The sequence below is a fragment of the Ranitomeya variabilis genome, chromosome 5 (genome assembly GCF_051348905.1).
Source record: "Ranitomeya variabilis isolate aRanVar5 chromosome 5, aRanVar5.hap1, whole genome shotgun sequence".
Lineage (NCBI taxonomy): Eukaryota > Metazoa > Chordata > Amphibia > Anura > Dendrobatidae > Ranitomeya > Ranitomeya variabilis.
This window is the reverse complement of record NC_135236.1, coordinates 512778327-512802776: the sequence shown is the minus strand read 5'-3', so window position 1 is coordinate 512802776 and position 24450 is coordinate 512778327. Positions and strand designations below refer to the sequence as shown.

Below are 24450 nucleotides of genomic sequence, written 5' to 3'. Positions count from 1 at the left end.
ATGACCAATGTTTCCTCTGAAAATGATGTGTAAACAACAGAGAGAACTGCTGTATGTAAAAGCTCATGTTATAATCGCACTGCATTCTGATGGGAATCGGATGCTAGGTGAGAAAAATCGGAGTGTACTCGCATTACCCTCGTGCGACTCTCAGCAGGGAGACGTGGTCCGATTTTTCATATGTTTAGTGTGACTCTAGCCTAAGAATCAGTGCTTATAGTGGATTCATACAGTGGGCACAGCCTTGGCACTGTATGGTGCAGCCTGGGCGTAGGCACAGCCTTGGTACTGTATGGTTGAGCCTGGGCAGGGGCGCAGCCTTGGCACTGTGTGGCACAACCTGGGCAGGGGCACAACCTTGGCACTGTATATTAGAGCCTGGGCAGGGGCACAGCCTAGGCACTGTATGGTAGAGCCTGGGCAGGGGCACAAACTTGGCACTGTGTGGCACAGTCTGGGCAGGGGCACAACCCTGGCACTGTGTGGCACAGTCTGGGCAGGGGCACAACCCTGGCACTGTGTGGCACACTCTGGGCAGGGGGTAGCCTTGGCACAGCGCTGAGCATTACCTCACTGCCCAGGACCATGTGCTGCTCAGACAGCGCTGCTCGCTTTGATGCCGCCATACGCTGTGACCAGCAGGTGGCAGCAGACACGCACTATCCGGGCTCAGTTCATGCCGGTAATCGCAGCCCCCGGTCACCGTGATCCTGTCATGGGAATGTCCCGGAGGATTCCCAGTGATAAGAGCCTCACACTGCCTGCCACCAGCGGACAGCAGAGCGCGGCTGCACACGGCAGGGATCCGAGCAGTCAGGTCTGTGCCGTGCCTCTGCCTCCCCCTCTGTCTCCACAGTCCACACCCCCGAGTGCCGGGAGCTGCACGATCCTGGGCGCTGGTGACAGTGGCCGTCAGTGCGAGGCTCTGTCACCTCCCTGTCACTGTGCTCCCTGCTGCTGGCACTCTGCCCTCTCCTCAGCCTCGGTCTACCTGAGAGCAGAGGTGGCTGCTCCGTGCCCGGGGATGGCTGGCATGGGAAGCTTCTAGGTGGCGGACACGGCAGGAACCTGCAGCACCCAGCACCAGAGCAGAGCGCCCACCGACAACAAGAGCCTGGCATCATGAGCACCAACTGTAAGTACAGGACTGCCGGCATGGTGCCCTCATGGGTCGCCATGACTTATGGGGTTCTATAGGGATCCTACTTTGTTCTTCTCATTGTTTGCTGGACACAGTGTAATGCTCTGTATACAACCAACTCTCTCACCAGCCCTGCACTAAGAATGAAATCATCGTTCCTAAGCACCGGACTATATAGTATCACTGTGTGTAGGGTGTGATTGACTGTATGGATCCTGGAGTATGGATCTAATGAAGGCAGGCCTGGCTCTGTGCACTGGGGCAACTTTTACATTTTAGATAGACTAGCAATGTGACATCAAGGAGCGAGATATCCATATCTATCTATCTATCCCATATCCATCTATCCCATATCTATCTATCTATCTATCTATCTATCTATCTATCTATCTATCTATCCCATATCCATCTATCCCATATCTATCTATCTATCTATCTATCTATCTATCTATCTATCCATCTATCCCATATCCATCTATCTATCTATCTATCTATCTATCTATCTATCTATCTATCTATCTATCCCATATCTATCTATCTATCTATCTATCTATCCATCTATCCCATATCTATCTATCTATCTATCTATCTATCTATCTATCTATCTATCTATCTCATATCTACCTGTCTTCTCTCCATCCATCCACTTCTCCATGGATGTTCCTGCCTCCTGAGTTCAGTAGACCTGATGTCCTTGGAGTGACAGCGCCATGCTGGCCTATAGGAGACTGCTCACCAGTGTAGCACAGAGAGGAGCGTTTTCTATTCCCAGGCAGTGACTACATTGTGTTAGGACGGTAAATGATACAGTCATATGTTAATAATTAGTGTTAATATCAGGTTTCTGAAGATAGAGAAGTCCTCGCTTTATGATGTCATGGTGGGATAGGGAATGGGTTGGTCTGGGTCAGGCAACAGTTTCATTGTGTGGTGCTACTGAGGTTGGGCTGAACCGTGTAGTGCACATGGTGGGACGTGGTATCTGTGAGCTCGGCGCCATGCACAAATGTATGACCACTCGGTGATGGTGAGAACGTGTAGCCAAGAGACAGAGGTGCCCACCGCCCTGATGTCAGAGCCAAACATGGATCTGCCTGGGTGACATCAATGATGACAAGTTGCCAGGTCGTGGAGAATAGGTTCCAACTTCCAACAAGTCACCTGGACTTGAGAACTGCACGGACCGTCAGGGAAACAATGGAAAGCAGAGACTAGTCATTTTAATAGGTGCCCCATCTTGGTTTCCAGCATCAGCAGACACACCATGGGAGGGATTCTGCTGGTAGCCAGCCCCCGCACCTCCATTCTTCCCCATGTGTGAAGGACCATTGATATTTAGCATTGGTTCTTAATGGAATGGTCTTCACCAGTTGTAACAATATTAATACGGTGCTGACCTGCAGCATGGCAGACACCCAACCTTACCATTGCAAAACTATTTGGAGGCACGAGGGTATAATATAATAGATATCATTCCTGCTTGGCTGCTTCCCCCAGTAATCAGATTGCCTCCCCAATCAGTATTTAGGAAGAATTGGTGTATGGTCACACATATAGCTGGCCATTATGGCTAGACAGCATATTTCTATGCTACAACCTACTAATAGCTAGGAGGAAGAAATATAAGAATAGATACATAAGATAGAATACAGTGTCCTTTGACCAAAGCATATGAACTCATTTAGGTTATATAATATATATATTCACGGCATTCTTGTAGGACGGCTTGTTGTGAAATATATTAATAATAATAACAACCTGTTACACCTTGCCTATTTAATAGCCAGTTATCAGATGGTTTTTGTATTGACAAATCCACCTGTCAGACAGGTAAGATGTCCACTGCATTCTAGGCTTTGGGCGAATATATTCCTCTGAACAGAGCTGTCTCCATACAGGAATGCAGTAAGGACAGGTCAATGTCACCACCACCTACATTGCTGTCATTCCTTATTGATCGCTCATATACCTGACTCAGACAGTAAAGTGGAAAGCTGAAGTATAATATATATATATAAAACATATATTTTGTTTGAAATTAAGTCTTTGTACACATTTAAGCTAAGCACTGTATATATATATACTGTATATATATATATATATATATATATATATATTTATATTTATGTGTGTATATATATATATATATATATATATATATATATATATAATATATATTACTGCGCAGAAGGGATAGTCAGGTGTGGAAGTTAGGATGCTTTAAAAAAATAGAAATGTTAAAGGGGTTGTCCACTACTCGGAAAACCCCATCTCGATCCCTATGTTTCCCCCTTGTAAAATAATAACACTTAAAATCACCTTCAGTGCCGGCGCCGTTCTAGCGGTATCAGCACGGGCTCTCCTGGGGATACCGTGACATTCTTATATCACACAATCCTTGCAGCCAATCAGCTGCTGCTCTCTCACTTCCTTAGGATGTATGTGATTCATCCGGAGGCGGGGAGTATGAAGCCAGCTCTGATTGGCTGTGGGGATCATGTGACCCCCCACCCCCCGGGAGAGCCTGGGCCTGTAATGACTCCAGCACTAGAGGTGCATATGGGTGTTATAATTGTACAAAGGGGAAACATAGGGATTGAGAATAGTTTGTCTAAAACCCCTTTAATTGTTTTTTTTTATTGACTGACAAAATGCAAAATGAATGAACAAAATAGAAATCTAAATCAGATTTTGTGTGGCATTAGCTTATGCTTCTTCATGTAATCCCACACAGACTAAGCGATGTTGATGAGATCAGAGCTCTGTGGGGGCCATATCATCACTTCCAGGACTCCTTGTTCTTCTGAAGAAAGTTCTTAATGACACTGGATGTATATTTGGGGTTGTTGTCTTGCTGCAGATTAAATTTGGAACCAATCAGATGCCTCATTACATGATGCATAAGAATCGACCTGTATTTCAAAGTGTTGAGGACACCATTAATCCTGGCCAAATCCATTAACTGAAATGCAGCCCCAAACTTGCAAGGAACTTCCACTATGCTTCACTGTTGTTTGCAGACAATCATTATTGTGCTGTTCTCCAGACCTTTGGCGAACATACTGCATCCTATTACGGCTAAATATTTCATATTTCGACTAATCAATCCAAAGCACCCAATGCCATTTCTCTGCACCACAGTTCCTCTGGTTTCTGCACCCCAGTTCCTATTGTTTAGTCACTTGGCCTTGTTTCCACAATAAAAGTTTAGCTTTTGGCCACAATTTTTCCATCGAGACCACTGCTGGCCACACCTTTAAGAACAGTACACACTTGTAGCTTGGTCCCACTGCCAGTTCCGAGCTGATGTCAGAGCTGGACATCTTCTGATTTTGAAGGAAAGTAAGTATGATGTGTATTACATCTGCTGCCCTAATTTTCCTTGGATGACCACTGTGTTTACTGTCCTCAAAGTTGCATATTTTTTTGGTGTCCTCAATGCTGATAAATACAGAAAGATACTTTTCCATCATGAAATACCTCCATGAAGGCATCTAAGGCTCCAAATTTCTGCAACAGAACCACAACCTCAAACATACAAATGTCATCAAGAACTATAGCATAAAGACTAGCAACGAGTCCTGGAAGTGATGATACTGCGCCAACAGAGCCCTGATCTCAACATCATCGGGTCTACATGAGATTACATGAAAAGGGACAAGGATTTGCACAAACCTATATCTACAGATCTGTAGTTAGTTTTCCAAGATGTTTGGAGCAACCTCCCTTTACAATCCCTTCACAAACTGTGTGCAAGTGTACCTAGAGGTTTTGAAAGCAAAGTTTTGCACAGTACTGTGTGAAATGGCTCTATAATTGTGTCTCAAATTGCTATAAAAATTGGAGTACATGCTGTCCACCAGATTTATTATGTGTAGGATATACAGTATTGAACCAGACAGTTTTGAAAGATGTATTAAAAAGGAGGTTAAGGCTAAAATGAGTTGTAAAGAACGTCAGACTTATTAATAACATGCTCCAATATTTTGGCATAAAATAATGGTGAAAAATAGTCCAGCCAAGAGGAGACATAAGGAAGAAAAAAAGTGCCTATTAAGCCTAGCAAGATGTTACATATGTATTTATTAGGATGCACCACCATGATAAATATGGTGCAACTTCTGTCACTTTTGGGCACTGACTTGGATTCAAGTAACAGTTGCATAATATGAATGGCGGCCAACATAAAACGTAACTGTCCCAAGGATAGGTGATTAATGTTAATGCCTCAAATTTCTCCTTAACAAGTACCTTACAATTTGGTTAAAATTCACAGTGAAGCAGAAAGTACTGTAGTTGATGTGCTACATAGTTTTTTGGAAAGGTGAATGAAATACAGTAGGAACCAGTTCGATCACATTATTGGTCAACTTGATCTTTTTTGGCCACCCAACAGTACAAATGGAAACATGGAAAGCTATAAAGCGAGCACCAAAGTTTATTTTTCACTTGCATGTATTACCAGGTTCAGGTTCTAGGGATTTGTTTAGCCCACCTTCCTTGGTTGTCATTGTTCATGATTTGAAAGAATTGTCCATGTTCAGGTGTAATACAGCATCATTTCAGGTCAGTGGACCTCAGCAAATTAAGGAAGTATCTTCAGAATGGAGAAGAGGTGCCGAGCCCTAGAGGAGCCATCCTAATTCTCAACCACATAGGAAAAACTCCAACTGGCAAGCTCCACTCTCCCAGGGTATGTTCTGGGCACAGTGGCTTACAAGAAAGCGATCAGTCAATCATTGCTCCTCTTCTCCCAGTAAGACATTTGTATGCCATTATCTGTTACTTGCTTGTGACCTATGGCATACTGGTCATCAAGTACCAATTACTGTTGATGCTGTTGCATATTTAATTAGAAGCAAATGATGAGACAGTAAGCTTAATTGTGTCATTCAGTGCAGAAAATTCCTTGGCAGGAAAGGCATTCGATGAATTATGTAGCTGTTTGCCATTGTCCTAGATTCTCGAATATAGTTTGGTATTCACAGTGGTTTTTTATTGTCTTATCTGAATTGAAAACGTTGTTCAGAATATCATCAAGAATGGGCTAGTGTGTCTGTCCTAATAGTTGTAAAGGAATGTAGAAGACTTCTATTGACCCAAAAGTTTAGGAAATTGTCTTTGGATAAAAGTGTTACTAGTTGTGTATATTCCACAGGTACCTGATGTGAACCCTACTCTACCCATGTGAATTCAGATTGCTATATTGATATGATTATTTTTTTAAAGCAGAATAGAGTTTATAGTATTTTACTGGCTCGCTCTTCTTATCTGCATCTCAAAAACATTTCCAGAATTCGCCCTTTTCTTACTTTCGACTCTGCAAAAACTCTTACTGTCTCACTTATTCATTCTCGTCTGGACTATTGTAACTCTCTACTAATTGGCCTACCTTTTACCAGACTCTCCCCGCTCCAATCTGTCCTGAATGCTGCTGCCAGGATCATATTCCTCGCCAACCGTTACACCGATGCCTCTACCTTGTGCCAGTCATTACACTGGCTACCCATCCAATCCAGAATCCAGTACAAAATTACTACCCTCATCCACAAAGCACTCCATGGCTCAGCACCACCCTACATCTCCTCTCTGGTCTCAGTCTACCAACCTACCCGTGCCCTCCGCTCTGCTAATGACCTCAGGTTAGCATCCTCAATAATCAGAACCTCCCACTCCCGTCTCCAAGACTTTACACGTGCGGCGCCGATTCTTTGGAATGCACTACCTAGGTTAATACAATTAATCCCCAATCCCCACAGTTTTAAGCGTGCCCTAAAAACTCATTTGTTCAGATTGGCCTACCGCCTCAACGCATTAACCTAATTATCCCTGTGTGGCCTATTAATAAAAAACAACAACATAATCACGTTCCTCCATCATGTTCTCATACACTTTATGCAGTTAATAGCCTCTGTGTCTGTACTGTTACATACTTAGGCAGTTAACTGGTTCATGCAGCTTTACATGAACACCCGAGCCTTACACTATGGCTGGTCCAAATAACTAAAGCAATTGTTACCATCCACCTCTCGTGTCTCCCCTTTTCCTCATAGATTGTAAGCTTGCGAGCAGCAGGGCCCTCATTCCTCCTGGTATCTGTTTTGAACTGTGATTTCTGTTATGCTGTAATGTCTGTTGTCTGTATAAGTCCCCTCTATAAGTTGTAAAGCGCTGCGGAATATGTTGGCGCTATATAAATAAAATTATTATTATTATTTATTATTATTACTGCATGCACAGATAGCTGTCAATCATTGAGTAGGAGTAGGACTGCTCAGTAGACTCCTAAGCCCAGGATGAAAACGGAAGTAAATCAGTAAATTTCAAGTTATATATAATTATTCTTTAGAAAACTATATATCAATTTGGTCACCTTCACCATTATATGGGTTATCTGGGACTTTGTTTTTTTCTCTTATTAGGTTGAGAACTTACCGGCAGGTAGTTGCTAACTATCTGCCTGTTCTGCCCAGCTACGATCTCCTCCAGCTTAGACCACTCTTGCCGCCAAGTCTCCCACTTTCGGTGAAATCATATCATCCCAGTAGCTCCTTCTCTTCTGGTCTGCTCTGTTGTTGGAGTATTTATTTATTGTGTTTTTCTTATATAGCGCCATCATATTCTCAGCGCTTTACATGCATTATCACAGCTGTCCCCATTGGGGCTCACAATCTATATTCTCTATCAGTATGTCTTTGAAATGTGGGGGAAACCGGAGAACCCGGAGGAAGGAAAAGGAAGGTACATCCAGCAAGGGATCCATAAAAACTATTTTTTATTGCAAATCCATTAAAATCCAGACATGGATTAGACACAGATGCATTTCAGACTCAGTCATTGCAATGGCTAAGGACGTATAGTCTGAAACATGCCTGGGTCTACTCTGTGTCTATATTTTTTAAGGATTCCCTGCTGGCCGCACCTTCTTTTTCTCTTCATTGACCTCTTCCTTCAAGACCTTCCATGCAGAAGAGATCCTTGACCCATGAATGAGCTGAATACCAGGTTACTGCAAGGTCTCCCATCACTGTTGTTCATAGGAAACCTACGCAAACATGTGGAAAACATACAAACTCATTGCAGATGTTGTCCTTGGTGGGATTTGAACCCTGGATCCTAGCGCTGAGCCACCATGCTTGCCCATTTCATGCTGATTGACAGCTGGCTAACTGCAGTGATGCCCTGTTAACAGAGCAGACTAGAAGAGAAAGATCTGCTCTGTTGACGTGAAATCAAAGGAAGAAGGAGAATCGTCTCCTGAGTCTGCAGAGATTGACACAGGGCAGAGCAGGCAGGTAGATGGTAATCATCTCCGAGTATCTTCTTAGACCCATAAAAACAAAATGCTGCCACAGGTCGGACTACTCTGTGCTGCAGATTCCTTTATTTATTCCTGCAGAATAAAGACTAAGGAGCGTTTCTATGACTTATGCGGATTATTTAATGCAGTCTGCATATATTTAGCAATAATGTCTGTAATGCTTTGTGCATGCTGTGGTATTATGGTATTATAGATTTGTAATTTGCACCAAAAGATGGATATATAGACCCATACTGTATTTTTCATAGATGTAGAGTCAACACGAAACCAATGATGGTTTGCTTCATCACCTGCCTCCCTCCAGAGGTATTCTCTCTCCTACCAGGTTACTTAGCCAGCCCACATCCCTGCATGAAGTCATTGACAACCATGGAGACACAGGCATTGGAACGTGCAGAAGGGGGAGGCTTAGAGCTAAATATGCCACAGCAGGGGGCAATTGTTGTGCGATTAGAGAAAAGTGATTTTGTTAGTAGAATTATGCTCTAATTACAAATTACTCCACTTTATAGTTTCTAGTAGCACTTCTTCTTTTAACTTTTATCAGTTTCCACAACCAAGACAGATTTTGATTTGTCTTAAAAAAGAGAGAAAATATAGCACCGCTGAAGTGCACTTACCCCTCGTGCGTGGCGAGCATCCAGATCACTGAGACTAACTCCGTCCCGGATAGTCGGCTCATGGAGGGTGCAGCATACAAGGAAAAAACTGAGCAAATACCCGAAAAGGGAGAAGAAAGACGTAGCGCACTCCTCTTGTCCAAACAAGTCTTGATTTTTATTGGGACATCTCACAAAGACAGGCGGGTGGGAGAAAACATGCTGGAAGGTGAAGGACTACAGCTGTTTCGCGCAGCGAGCGCTTCTACAGGTCCCGATGACGGGCGGCTGTGAGGAGGAGAGATTTGTAGTCTGTGCAGACGTAATCACGTCCCCCTCATGCCGTACATCACAGGTGGTACTAATTAGACATTTGTTACTAGCGATACACAAATATAAATACATTTAAAGTTAAAATACGCTAATTCTAATTAATTTTAATGTTAAAATACACAAATTTTAATAAATTTTAAAAGAAAACCCCGAGGGGCAAACACAGAGAGGAAAATAGATGAATACCTAATATTAAACATAGCAGAGACGAGAAGGAATACGGTCTATCCTAACAAACTGGGGGAAAAAATACCATTATTTTTATTTTTATTTTTACCCAAAAAGGGAAAAAAAGCAAAAAAGTTTTTTTATATATATACTTAAATGGATTTTTTCAAAAGGGATGTGTGTCGGATCATTACAAAAAGACGGACATATCAATCCGTTCATTTAACCCCATTGGGCCCGTAGCGTTAGTACGCATAATCCAACGGGCTTCACATCTTAATAGAAGCCGATTTAAATTGCCCCCTGATTTTGGTGAAAAGACGCGTGTAATGCCCGCAAAAGATAATTCATGAATATTGCCTGCATGGCATTGTTTAACATGATTTATTAAGCGTGGCACCCCTTTTCCCGTTCGGACTGATGCAAAATGTTCTTTTATACGGATATACAATGGGCGAATGGTTTTGCCTATGTAATAAAAACCGCACTGGCAAAAAATGGCATAAACCACGTAAGTGGTCTTACAGGAAATAAAATCTCTGACTATGTGCTTTATTGGTCCTATTTGAATGGTGTTACCCGTTATGTGCTGAGAGCATAAATTACAATGTCCACACTTAAAGTTTCCCTTGGGGACATCTCTATTAAGCCAATTTGTGTGGTCAGAAGTAATACGTTTCTGTACCAGTAAGTCGCCTATATTTCTACTACGTCTACTAGCAAAAAGTGGGCCATTTTGGAGTCTCTCAGTTAGCTCCACATCTCTACCCAAAATATGCCAATTTTTTCTGATTATGGACCTGATGTATGTGTCCATAGGGCCATATTTAAAACTAAAAATGAACTGTTTGGCCTCACTGGTGTTATTGTGTTTCTCCGATTTCTTACCATTAGAAGTCTCTTTTCTTACCCTAGTCAGGGCTGCATCTAAAAGAGGACGTGGGTACCCGCGTTCTGTGAACCGCTTATACAATATTTCCGATCCTTTTTTATAACCCCTTTCCGTGCTATTAATCCTTCTTACCCTTAAAAATTGACTAAACGGCAGGGCCTGTTTTGTGTAGAAGGGATGAGCACTTTGGAAATGAAGGAGCGCATTTGAAGAGGTGGGTTTGCGAAAAACTTCAGTAACTATTTTACTATTTTCTATAGTGATTTTGACATCTAGAAAATCCAAATTCTGGTCACCATAATGGGATGTAAAATTCATATTCATGGTATTTATGTCTGATAGGTATTGCACAAAGTGTGAAAAATCTTCTGCTGTACCGTCCCAGATTACTAAAACATCATCCACATAACGAATAAATAATTTTATGTGTTTCAAAAAAGGGTTGGTATTACAATAGACATATTTGTCCTCAAAAAATGCGAGATACAGGTTTGCCAGGGTACATGCGACCGACGTACCCATGGCTGTACCCTCACATTGTACAAACCATTGTTGATCAAAAGAGATTTTGATTTGTGCCTACTTTCTCAATATGGTAAATCACGCCATCATGCACAGGTGACAGCTAACAAAGAATACGGTGATCGCGTTCGGTTCCATTCACAGTTGTCGAATTTTACATAGATTTGAGCACAGATCCTGCACCAAAGTGTGTGTTAAATTCAAGGACGATACGCATCACAGGCATTAACTACAGTTTCAAGGATCCCATTCACATGAAGCTAAGCGAATAAGGGTGGTACCATGGAAAAATGAATCCACTACAGAAATAAGTAGCTTGGTATCTATTTACGAGTGTCAAAGAAAAATTGAAAATTTGCCCCATCTAATGGCAATGGGGATAATTGTTATGTCTATCTGCTGCACAGTAGCAGCGCACCCGCTGCAAGTTGGAGACAGGAAACCACGTCTCGCTTTTATGCCCACATCTTAAAATTCTGAGAGATGAGTGTGTTACTTTTTCATTTATATTCTAATTGTGAAGAATATTTGTCCAGAAACTAGAAAATGACTCTTTATCATGAATTCTATTATTATTTGTCATTTTGTGTTTTTGTATATATTTGGACACAACTTGCTGAGAGGCAGTCCAGTTCTGTCCTATGCATTATGTATGTGTCCTTGCTGAGTGTCCTGATTAGATGTCCTTGCAGTAAAACACTCTCAATAGGTATAGATTATACAGTTAATGGGTGAAAGGCTGTAACAAAATACACACAATGTTTATAGTAGCTATTTGGAGTAGCTAGAGAGGTTGTACCAGCATGTTGACCCAGACTTGTCACTATTTACTGTTTTATGGCCAAAGCACATATGTTGTTATAGCTGTACTTGTAGTCTTTGTGGTTTTTGTAGGTTCCTGATCCGTGAAGCAGATGTTCAATGATTATTTGACCTCTCGGTGTCCTGTGGTCTCGAATTGTCAGTGTCAAAGGTCTCATCCAGGCTTGAAAACCATTTTCACCTCAATAACTTGCCTAATTGTTATATTTTTTGATCTGACTACACAACTACTCTAACTCCAAGCTAGAGAGAACTAGATCTCTAGTCATTATTCAATAAAACGCAATCCCAACATTTTAATCTGCTACATCTTCATACAACTGTTATAAAATATTATATATGCCTCAACATTGAAATTGCAACACCAAAATTAAAATATCATGATATTATGGCAATCACTGGATCAATATACGTTAATGATATGAAAATGATGAAAAAAACGGAAACACAATTTTCAGAACATCTCAATTTATTCAGTATTGAGCAAGAGTGCCATATGGAACAGTGTGATGTTCCCTCGTGAAGGCCTCTTCATGGTGTTGCCCACATGGTCTTCAGATGGAGTCTGGTGACTGAAATGGCCCAGTGGAGGCAGGATTGGAGCTCTACCCTCTTCAGTGATGAGTCTTGCTATTGTCTTGGATGCAAAAGGAACCAAAGATTGGGCTGGGGATGACATGAGCAATGCCATTAAGAGGCCGTCACTAGACATCATCGCACCAGTCCTACTTCCCTAGATTATGGTGTCAGAAAGTACTGTAAATGGATCGCTTTCATCTTCACTCCAGGTACCCAACAGCACGACATTACATTGATTTGGTCATGGAACAGTGGTTTGATCATTTCTCCAAAGTGTTCCGTGAGCCATTTATTACCATAACAATGTCAGGTTGTATGTTGCTTGGCAGCGTCAGTGTACTTGTCTACCATCAAACACATCTTGGATGTATTTGGTTGGTAATAGCAAAGAGCACTGCCAGCAGCAGATCTTGAGGCTTTGCATGCCTAAGCCTTCAAATGGCAGAACATTCCACAGACAACTGTTAATAACCTAACTGGTATCAGCCAAGGCATGTAAGTGTGTGCATTTAGGTGCATGGCACTCATATTCAATACTAAATAAATTGAGATGCTCTGAAATTTTGTTTTCATTTTTTCACCATTTGCGTATCATTAAACTGTCAATCGATCCTGTGATTTTCATAATTCCACAACTTTTCTTTCTTGATTTTGCATGATCAATGTTATGGAGTCTAAAATGGATTAGACAATGTTATTGTAACCCCCCACCCCCAGGCACTTCCAGCTCTATTAGATGTCTGGGCTTTGTCCCTGTAGGTTCTACACACCTAAGGGATTTCATGCTGTAATTTGCCACCTTTCTAAATACGAAGTGCTAAATATCTCACAAGGATTTGTAGTAACAAGTGTTTTGTTTTGTACAGTAGATGATTATAAAAACCTTGGTTATTTTATAAGGCTTTGATAAAACATGCTATTTCAAGCGATACTACATGTGGTGTCCACAAGAGACAGCTTTAGAAGAATACCTCTTGGGATTAATACTACACTGCTATAAGGATATGTACCCCCCATCTTGGGTTCTGCTTTACAGGATAGTCCCTGCCCCTCTTCTATCCTGGGACCACTTGTTCTCATGTCTCAGTTTAGAGAGCTCCCTTTGGTATGACTTAGCACAAACGTCTTGCTATCACAACCATATCATAACATCTCTTTTATTATTCCATGTAAATGGCTTGTGTTAAGCTATTGTGAAGTTGTGAAGTTTGCAGTGGAGCAAGCACCAGATAAAATCTCAGGAATGTAGTTGAAATGGAGCTATGTGTGTGCGCAGAGATGAGTGGGGTAACTATTCCGTATGGTGTACCATACAAAAGGCTATTGTGTGCACCTAGGAGTGGGCCAGATGTAGAAAACCCCTCTAGGATGTCAGCCGTTACGTGTGTAGGGTCCAAGATGTTCTGACAAGTGTAGATGTAGATTATCTGTGGTGAACACTTCTCACCATGTATATTTTCATGGGAAACATATGTGTTATATACATGTGCTTCACTGCATTGAGCATCCGACCAACTCAGACAGCAGAGGAGATTGAGGGAGCAGATGGCGTCTTCCTGTTACTATGTGCTCAGCAGCCAGACTCTGGTCCATGGCCATACGCTGACGGCCCTTCCATGCTTCTGATCCCTAGGTCTTGTCACAATATCTCCCGTCTCGATGAATCTCGGCTGCTTTGACGGCACTGGCAGCTCCAGGCTTAGCGCCCGAATGAAAATATCTGCATAAGCTAATTCCAAAGCCACTGAACCCAGCTCTCCATTTATTTATAGCCCCCTCCACTTTGCTTGGTTATCTGCCCAGTTGTACCCTTGAAGGATTGAAATAGGTTATAAATAGTCACTGAGGAGATACATATCAGGATCTTAGCCATATGATGTAATAACGGGCTCTTTCTAAGCTATCTCACACTACAGTGCCCTTAAATGTCCTGCAGATGTGACCCACGAGCTACAAATAGCTGAATATAGTGAAATAGATTGTGTAGGGAGAAGTTAGAATCAGATAGTCTCATCAGATGCATGGCAAATCAGGTTCATTCTTATTATTGTAGAATAATAATAATCATTTTTATTTATATAGCGCCAACATATTCCGCAGCACTTTACAATTAAGCGGGGACATGTACAGACAAGTTCAATACAAGTTAAGACAATTAAAACAGTGACATTAGGAGTGAGGTCCCTGCTCGCAAGCTTACAATCTACCAGGAAATGGGGGGACACAATAGGTGAAAAGTGCTTATTTCAGGTCTGGCAATTATAATAAATAGGGATTTTCATATAAAGGTGCATGATCCGGTCATAAGCCCGTGTGTTTAAGTGCAATAGTCAAGTATCAAGTGCAGTTATGTGCATGGAGGGTGTGGAGACAGATGAATAGTAGGGTGCAGATTTAGAATAATATTTGGAAGGAGGGAACAGGGCAAAGTTAGTTTACTGAGTAGTTCATGTGGTAGGCTTGTTTGAAGAGATGGGTTTTTAAAGCGCGCCTGAACAGGTCGGGGCTAGGTATCAGTCTGATCGTCTGGGGAAGAGCATTCCAGAGAGCTGGCGCAGCACAAGAGACGTCTTGGAGACGGAGGTGCGAGGTTCGGATTACGGGGGATGTTAGTCTTAGGTCATTTGTAGAACGGAGGGCACATGTAGGCCGACGGACAGAGCTTTGTGGATGAGAGAGATGAGTTTATACTGGACCCTGTAGCGAATGGGTAGCCAGTGTAATGACTGGCACAAGATGGAGGCATCGGTGAAGCGGCTGGACAGCAATATGACTCTGGCTGCCCCATTCAAGATGGATTGGAGAGGAGAAAGTTTGGTAAGAGGGAGACCGATCAGAAGAGAGTTGCAGTAGTCCAGACGAAAATGAATAAGAGCGACAGTAAGAGTCTTAGCAGTTTCAAAGGTGAGAACAGGTCGGATTCTGGAGATGTTTTTAAGATGCAGGTGACAAGAGCGAGTGAGTGATCGGATATAGGGAGTAAAGGAAAGTTTGGTGTCGAATATGATCCCAAGACAGCGGGCATGCTGCTTGGGAGTTATGGTTGAACCCTCCAGGGTAATTTCGATGTTGGGGAGAGTGAGGTTAGTAGAAGGGAGAAACACAAGAAGTTCCGTTTTGGAGAGATTTAGTTTCAGATAGAGGGAGGACATGATGTTAGAGCCAGCAGACAGACAATCCTTGGTATTTTTAATTAGGGAGGGGTGATGACAGGGGAAGATGTGTATAATTGGGTGTCATCAGCATAGAGATGATACTGGAACCCAAATCTGCTGATTGTTTGTCCAATAGGGGCCGTGTAAAGAGAGAGGAGGAGGGGGCGTAGGACTGAGCCTTGCGGAACCCCGATAGTAAGGGGTCGAGGAGAGGAAGAGGAGCCCGCAAAGGATATAGTGAAGGAGCAGTCAGAGAGGTAGGAGGAGAACCAGGAGAGGGCTGTGTCCTTGAGTCCTATGGAGCGGAGCATAGTGAGGAGGAGCTGGTGATCCACAGTGTCAAATGCGGCAGAGAGATCCAGGAGAATCAGCAGAGAGCAATGACCTTTGGATTTAGCTGTTATTAGATCATTAGAGACTTTAGTGAGGGCAGTTTCAGTGGCGTGTAAAGAGCGGAAACCAGATTGTAAGGGGTCGAGAAGAGAGTTATCTGAGAGATAGCGGATCAGACGGGAGTGGACCAAGCGTTCCAGGAGTTTAGAGATGAAGGAAAGGATAGAGACAGGTCTGTAGTTAGCAATGCAGTCCTGGTCCAGGGATGGCTTTTTCAGTAAAGGGGTTATGATGGCATGTTTAAATGAGGAGGGACAGATACCTGAAGTAAGAGAGAGGTTAAATATTTTAGTCAGGTGAGTGGTGACCACTGGTGAGAGAGACTGCAGGAGAGGTGAAGGAATGGGGTCACTGTTGCAGGTTGTAGGCCGAGCAGAAGCGAGGAGCTTGGAAACTTCTTCTGAGACAGGCTCAAAGATGTCTAGTGAGCTTGAGGTTCGGCAGGGAAGGGGATCCAGGTGCTGAGGAGATTGCGCTGAGATATTCTGATGAATGTGGTTGATTTTTTCTAGGAAGTAAGTGGCCAGATCCTCACCACTGAGATTGGTGATGGGGGCCTGTACTTTAGGTTTCAGGAGGGAGTTTAAGTTTTCAAAAAGTCGTTTTGGGTTGTTGGATAGTGAGGTGATGAGGGTGGTGAAGTAGGATTGTTTGGCCAGATAAAGGGCAGAGTTATAGGTTTTGAGCATGAACTTATAGTGGATAAAGTCTTCTGCTAAGAGAGATTTTCTCCACTGCCGCTCTGCACACCTTGAGCAACGCTGAAGAAAGCGTGTTTGCATAGTGTGCCAGGGCTGCCGTTGTCTGTGTCGGGTCTTTCTGCGTGTAGAAGGTGCTGCTTCATCTAGGGCATTCTTCAGTGTATTATTGAAGTGTGACAATGCTAAGTCTGGACAGGAGAGGGAGGAGATGGGGGTTAAAGATGTGTGGAGATTGTCCATAAGCTGCTGGGTATTAATGGAACATGTATTCCGATAAGTATGGTAAGTGGGGGTGTCCCGAGTGAGGAGACAATTCTTGACATAGAAGGAAAGAAGGTTGTGGTCCGAAAGCGGGAGTGGGGAGTTAGTAAAGTCGTGCAGTGATCCGGGATGGGAGAAAACCAGGTCCAGAGTATTCCCGTCCTCATTTGTAGGAGAATTAGTAAACTGTGAGAGGCCGAATGAAGAAGTTAGAGAAAGAAGATGAGAGGCAGATTGGGAGAGGGGATCATTGATGGGGATGTTAAAGTCTCCCATGATGAAGGTGGGGATGTCACAGGATAGAAAGTGAGTAAGCCAGGTGGCAAAGTGGTCTAGAAACAGGCGGGAGGAGCCTGGAGGGCTATAAACCGCCACCCGCAAGGAGAAAGGCTTAAAGAGTCTGACAGCGTGGACTTCAAAGGAAGGAAATGTAAGTGAGGGGACCGGGGGGGGGATGACCTGGAAAGCACTTTGTGATGAAAGAAGCAAACCAACACCCCCACCCTGTCTGTTTTCAGGTCTGGTGGTATGTGAAAATTTCAGCCCAACAAACGAGAGAGCGGCAGCGGCGGTGGTGTCTGAATGCTGGATCCAGGTTTCTGTAATAGCCAGAAGGTTAAGGGAATTAGAGAGGAAAAGATCGTGAATGTAAGTTAGTTTGTTACACACAGACCGAGCATTCCAGAGTGCACATTGGAAATCTATAGGAGAAGGCATGCACTGAATGTTAATAAGATTAGCAGGGTTTCTATATGCAGCTGGAGGAGATTAATGTATGAATGTAATGTAGAAGATTTATTTTGATCAATTGCTTATATATATTATGATTTAAAACTGATTGATGTCTAATTGGATATAGCCTGTGTTTAAGGTCTGTTAAACGCCAACTTCTTCTACTGGAATGGTCTTTTGACCAACCATGAGTTATAGGTTCCCTTTGGATTCCCGAATAATAAAACATTATAGGTCTGTGATTAAATATCCTCTTAAACAGTTATTCTCCATTTGTGTGTTGTGTAGCACCAGCACATAGCTATACAGTCTCCTCGCTTCTTTGTTACTGAGGGGCGGGCACACTTATTTGAGTGACAGGCTTGGTTCAGTAGCTTAGTCCTACAGCTGAGCACATCAAGTCTGTCATTGGTTCGATATGAATGCTTGATAAGACTGAAGTATAAGACCTAGTGTAACAGCAGCTGCAGCACCATTTGTGACAGGAGACTAAGACACAGTGTAAAAGCGGAATAGTGACTATAGCCCAGTTTATGACAGGATTTTAAGACCTGATGTAACAGTAGAATTGTGACTGCAGCTTCTCTCCTTCCTTTTGTGACCCAAGTGAGTCCCAGGTTGTCAGTCTGACTGTGGCTGTTGCGGTATGTGCACAGAATATCTTTTTTTAGTCAGGTTTGCTTCATAACCCCCCTGAAAAAGCGCTAAGTAAACACTAAAAAGAATGAACATATGCCTTTCTAAAAACGTCTTGCTGTGCATCTGTTCAGTATTTTGAGCTTTAAAACTGCTTCAGGTGTCTAAAGACACAACGCAGTTAAAAGAAGTGACCTGATTATTCGAAAGATGTCGGCATGTCCTAAGGCATCTTCTTCCCGAAAAACTTGGTGGGCCAGCACAAGTCTAGAAGAAGTTGTGTGCACATACCTTAAAAGGAGTCCGCTCCTCATGTCAGCCCATCTTTATTTTTCTTTTAAGAAAAAAATTACGGATGCTGCATTTCTCATCAAGACTACGAATGGCAGATAAGCACTTGTTTTTTTGCGGAGTGTCCATGAATTTCAAAAAATGGCAATGGTGTGTATTTAAAAATGTTTTTAAAATTCACTGTGACTCCTATTTATTGCAAAAGGAAAAATAAACAAAATTACAGTTACTCTTTGTAACGGTTTATTCTCAAAGTTTTAAGTTATCCCCATCCAAGGACCCGAAAAACAATTCTCTATGCGACTACCAGAAATAGGCAATCACTCAACTTTCTCTGCCACTCCCATAGGCCATCAATGGAACACAAATTGAGTATGTGCACCTTCTGCTCAATTCAAAGCGGGGCTCTAAAGAGCCTAGATCTCGGCATCAGGGGTTATGGGGCTCCAGTGCCTTAATCTCGGCATCAGGGGTTCTTGGGTACCAGAACATTGATCTTGGAATCAGTGGTTCTTGGGCTCCATATGCTAGATCTCAGCATCAGAGGTTCTTGGGCTCCAGAACCTTGATCTCAGCATCTTGGGTTCCAGAGCCTTGATCTCGGCATCAGGGGTTCTTGGGCTCCAGAACATTGATCATGGCATCAGGAGTTCTTGGGCTCCAGAGCCTTGATCTCAGCATCAGGGGTTCTTAAGCTCCAGAACCTTGATCTCAGCATCAGGGGTTTTTGGGCTCTAGAGCCTTGTTCTCAGCATCAGGGGTTATTGGGATCCAGAACCTTTATCTCGGCATAAGGGGTTCTTGGGCTCCAAAAACTTGATCTGAGCACCATGGGTTCTTGAGCTCCAGAGCCTGCATCTCGGCATCAGGGGTTCTTGGGCACGGTAACCTTGATCTCGGCATCAGGGTTCCTGGGCTCCAGATCCTTGATCTCAGCATCAGGGTTTCTAGGACTCCAGCCATCATTAAGGGCATAAATTCATTTTGGTGGAATAACCCTTTAAAGATAAACTGTGTTAAGTCTGGAAGTAAGATGAGGGGTCTAGCAGCTATTTATCATTTCCTCTGCTTGAGCACCAGATTATATGTGACATAGTAGTTCAGTCAAACCTCCATACAGGTAGAACCAAGACATGGCCATGATAATAAATCAAATTAATGAAAGCAGTATTGCGTTTTCCTTACGTATAACTTATAATGTTGGAAGCACAACTCTAATCCTTAAAAACCCCATTTATTGTTGGTGGAAATGTATGGAAGTGTGATTATGCCTTTATATACATACACAACATTTACATCTCTTTATCCAGCCACAGATTGTGCAGGGTATCTGACATTAGATTTAATGGACCAAGATGTTTGCTGACCATCTGATTCCAGGTCCAGTTTATGTTGTTGATAAGTAGGATTGTGCGTCTATGCAAATGTGGTTTGTAGGAAGAAGTGGATGTAATTATAGACTATTACGGGCTGCTTAGCCTGACCTTCATTTCAGAGGATGCTAATGCAGTCTTCACCAAGGAAAACAACATCAATTTATCCAGAGGTTAACATCCGATTTTCTGCTTCCAACCATTCAGTGTGATTGCATCAGAATAGTGGAAAAGATGTCTAACAATTTGTATCTTATGCAGTTACTTGTCCTGTGTATTAATACATAGCGTTGTTTGGTGACTGCCTTATGTACTCCACTTTCCCAGCTTAGAAGAATACTTTCAGCTTATTCCTGGGCAGCTTTGCAGAGAAACCATACTTTGAATCTTCATCTGGAGACAATGCTACTAGGATGACTGGTCACACACAGATATGGAGAGCCCTATCAATCTAGAGGAGCAGGGCAGGGAGAAGCCATTGGGGACGTGCCTCTTGGATAAGCGATTAAGACTGGCCTTGCTCACACCAGTCTTAATGTAGGCGTTCATTGGAGTACGATGCAGGTTTGAAGTCTGCATTCACTCTATGTGACTGCAGACTTGTAAGTCCTCACATTGTGAACTACTTGAGCTGAAGATTCTCGAGGGCGTTCATGTGACTGCAAGTATACAATATGCCCACTCCCGGCCACATTGCAACTACACATACATGGCCTCACTCAGTTCACATGACCTCCCGCTCCCGGCGCTGGCACTGGAGAATCCTGGCAGCATACCCTGTGCGCACTCTGAGGATTCACAAATGTGCAGTCACATAGAGTAACTGCAGGCTGTCATGCCAAACCTGAACAACCCCTTTATTCGGCGCACATCACTTAAAGTGAATCAGTCAGCAGGTTTTTGCTATTCAATCTGAAAGCAGCATGATGTAGGGGGAGAGACCCTGATTCCAGGGATGTGTCACTACTATCAGTATTTTATCAGCAGGAGATTATCACTGTAAAACTAGGTGTTGTGTGCAATCCAGTCAGGCTAATCTGTGTAACCCTACCCCACTACTGATTGGCAGCTATCTGACAATGTACAATGTGCACAGTTAGCAGCCAATCAGAGGTGTGGGTGGGGTTATACAAGGCTTAGCATTCGGACCACTGCTACATCTACAGCATAGAAAACAGGGATTCTAGCAAAACTTTACCAAGCAGTCCAGTAAGTTACACATCCCTGGAATCAGGGTCTCTGCCCCTACATCATGCTGCTCTCAGATTTCATAGCATCAGCCTGCTGACAGATTCCCTTTAATAAATTAAGCACATCTGTTAATGCTGCCTGGCAGAGATGTGCTCCAGATACTTGTGTACATTTCTGATTCATTCTGTCTGTGGCTCAGGCAGCATAAATTAGATGACAAAAGCTTCTTGCATTTGATTTGCAAACTGGTTATCTGGATAGAACCTTTCATTTCTAAAGAGCACGTCTACGGAGCATGCATGCAGCCTGGGACTCCACATCTAATATTCTATGCATTCTCGTCCATAAGCAAACAATTAGGGCCATGGCAGGTTCTTCGTTCCCTTGTTTCTTTTTAAGAGGACCCCCCTCAAGACGACCATTAGCACAGCAATAACTTTTAGGGGGTGGAAGATAGGTGGTGAAACATTGCTCACAGCGCCTGGTAGAATGTTTTTACACTTCCTCCACAGTTTATTCATGTTTTCCTGGCAAATATCTAAATCATGTTATGGAGATGGTTCAGGAGGCTTGCACTTCATCAGCCTTCAGTATAATCTCCATCCTCCTCCCCCCCGCTCTGTGATTGACAGCCAATCCTCCCCCCCGCTCTGTGATTGACAGCCAAGCCATTTGTGAAATCGGGACTGATTTATCACGTCTGCCATAGATATAATGTACATACTGTATATATAATTATGCTTGGGAAACATGGTTCTCGCAGCAGATGGCGTTAACAACTGTTATTACACAGTACAACTACCGGTGGATGATGGCTCTTTCTTACTGTAGGACAAGAGACTGCAGTTCTATTGAGCATGTGCAAGATTTGTACACACTGACAGTGCGCTCTGTTGCCGGCTCATTACTGCTGATCTGAGCCAGTGAGAGAGCGCACTGTCATTATGCACATCACACAGAGCGCAGGGACTAGACCAGCCCATGAAACTAGCATCACTGATGATGTTTTGTTTCAGGGAGGGAACAGGGGCTGTGGCAGTGATGCAGCGTCTGACCCCTGATGATGCTTCGTTTGAGAATCACAGCATGCACTGCGATTCTCAAACGAAGCGTCATCAAAAAGGAAGTCAGGAAAAGAAAAGAAAAGCAATTATATGGTGTAGTAATGGAAGGATAGGGAATTTTTATTTACCGTAAGTATTTTACAAAATAGTTTAAATTATGGCATTAAATAGATTGGAATTTAGGAGGAAAATTAAATTGTATTTCTGATCACCCCTTTAAATTATTTATTAAAGAATAAAATTGCAATCTCCTATTCTTGACTCTTGTTCACTGAAGAAGAGTCACGTTCCAAAGACTGTGGCCCTGATTCATCAAAGTTATAGCTCTGTCTGAGCAACCTTTCCTGTGCGGCCTTCATCATTGCTTTAGTGCCTGTTTTTGTCTAGTTTTGTGTGTTTTTGCGATTTTTTTTTACACCCAATTTATTATTATATTTGTGCCTCTTTTGAAGTCTAATTTATATGTGCTCTCTAGTTTGTTTGTTTTTTGCTTCGTTGGCAATTTTTTTCGTTCAATTTATTAATTAAAAAGACTCCACTACAGTCACCCACCGGTGTGTTTTTTTAGATCGCCAGTATTTTGCAAAAACGGGCATTATTTTGAAGAATTTGGGGCTGAAAACGGCAACTAAAACCACAAAGCATAACAGGAAAGTGATTTAAAAAAAAACATACATGATGAATCGGAACCAAGCAGTTGGTTTACAATATTTACGTACATATAAATGACAAAAGTCAAATAAATTCTGATTGCAAAGTTCTTGTGAAATTGTATCGTACCCTTGAGGAAATTTTTTTTACTGTATATACTCGTGTGTAAGCTGAGTTTTTCATCACATTTTTTATGCTGAAAAAAACCCCTTCGGCTTATACTTGAGTAAGGGTCCCACTTACCTGTTCTCCAATGCAGTGCGGGTGCTCTCTGGTCTCTCTCTACATTATGTTTATTTACAGTACTTAGTCTGATATATTTTATTTTTTATTTTCTTATTAACCCCTATCTGGACCCAGTGTTGACTATGCACACTAGTAGCTGCTGCATTTCCCACCATAGGCTTATACTCGAGTCAATGAGTTTTCCCAGTTTTTGCGGTAAAATTAGGTGCCTCGGCTTAGATTCGGGTCTCCTTATGCTCGAGTGTATACGTTTTTTATTTTATGGCATACGTATATACTGTATATTGATAAACAGATTTCCAGTTGATGAAATTTATATTTAAAAATATTAAAGTACACATACCCTACCAAATCTTCCATAGGTCCTTTTTCATTGCTTACCTTATCACTGTTCTTTGCTTCCAGGTTCCATCCTTGACATGGTAGAAATGGTTGGAAATGCCCGTTAAGGGTTTATTTATGGCTGTTTCTGGCATGTCGAAGATGGGACCAGCAAGTGCACACCACCAAGGATTGGGTAAGCTGAATGGACGTGCGGATGAATGGTTAGAGTATCAGTTGGCTTATTGTTTATAATCTGTATGTGCCCATTGAATAATAGATTTCATTGTCTGGAAGACTTCTCTAAGCAGCAAGCAGAACAAATGTATTTTTGGCCAAGATTTGTGAATCAGGATTATGTAAACTGAAGACAAAGGGTCTTTTCTGCTTTTATTAGGCTGAATCGTTTTTCTTGGAAAATTAGCAGTGTCTATTCTGAGAATATTCTAGAACAGTAGTTTTCTGCCTTTCTTTTCCTGTGGAAAGTGTGAGGAATGTAATAGTAAATATTGCTTTTCCGCTTTTTTACTATATCTTTTGTACAGTGAGAAAACAATAGTTAGAGGGGTTGTCTTATTTGGAAACCTTGCGCTAAGGATATTGGATATTGTCTTAACCTCAACTACAAAGAACATCTCTCTCCGGAGGACCCTGCACATCCATGTATAAGGGTACTGTCACACAGTACCATTTTGATCGCTACGACGGCACGATCCGTGACGTCGCAGCGATCGTATGATTATCGCTCCAGCGTCGTAGACTGCGGTCACACGTTGCAATCACGGCGCTGGAGCGATGCCGAAGTCCCCGGTAACCAGGGTAAACATCGGGTAACTAAGCGCAGGGCCGCGCTTAGTAACCCGATGTTTACCGTGGTTACCAGCGTAAACGTAAAAAAAACAAACAGTACATACTTACATTCCGGTGTCTGTCCCCGGCGTTCTCCTTCTCTCCACTGTGTAAGCGCCATAGCCGGCAAGCACAGCGGTGACGTCAGACGTCACTGCTGTGCTCGCTTTCCGGCTGGCAGACGCTCACACAGTGCAGAGAAGCTGAGA

At 42.7% G+C, this 24450-nt stretch overlaps 1 protein-coding gene across 6 annotated transcripts in view; it reads left to right on the top strand.

The window, feature by feature from the left end:
• Positions 1 to 679: 679 nt before the first annotated feature.
• Positions 680 to 24450, top strand: part of ABLIM3 (actin binding LIM protein family member 3) — a 222284-nt gene continuing 198513 nt past the window's right edge. For 2 of the 6 annotated variants that reach the window (XR_013215818.1, XR_013215814.1), the window contains exon 1: positions 680 to 1135. The gene's annotated coding sequence lies outside the window, so the exon portion shown is untranslated. Of the gene's footprint in view, positions 1136 to 5708; positions 5835 to 24450 lie in introns of those variants that run through there. The other 4 variants (XR_013215816.1, XR_013215820.1, XR_013215821.1 and 1 more) reach the window with 4 other exon arrangements.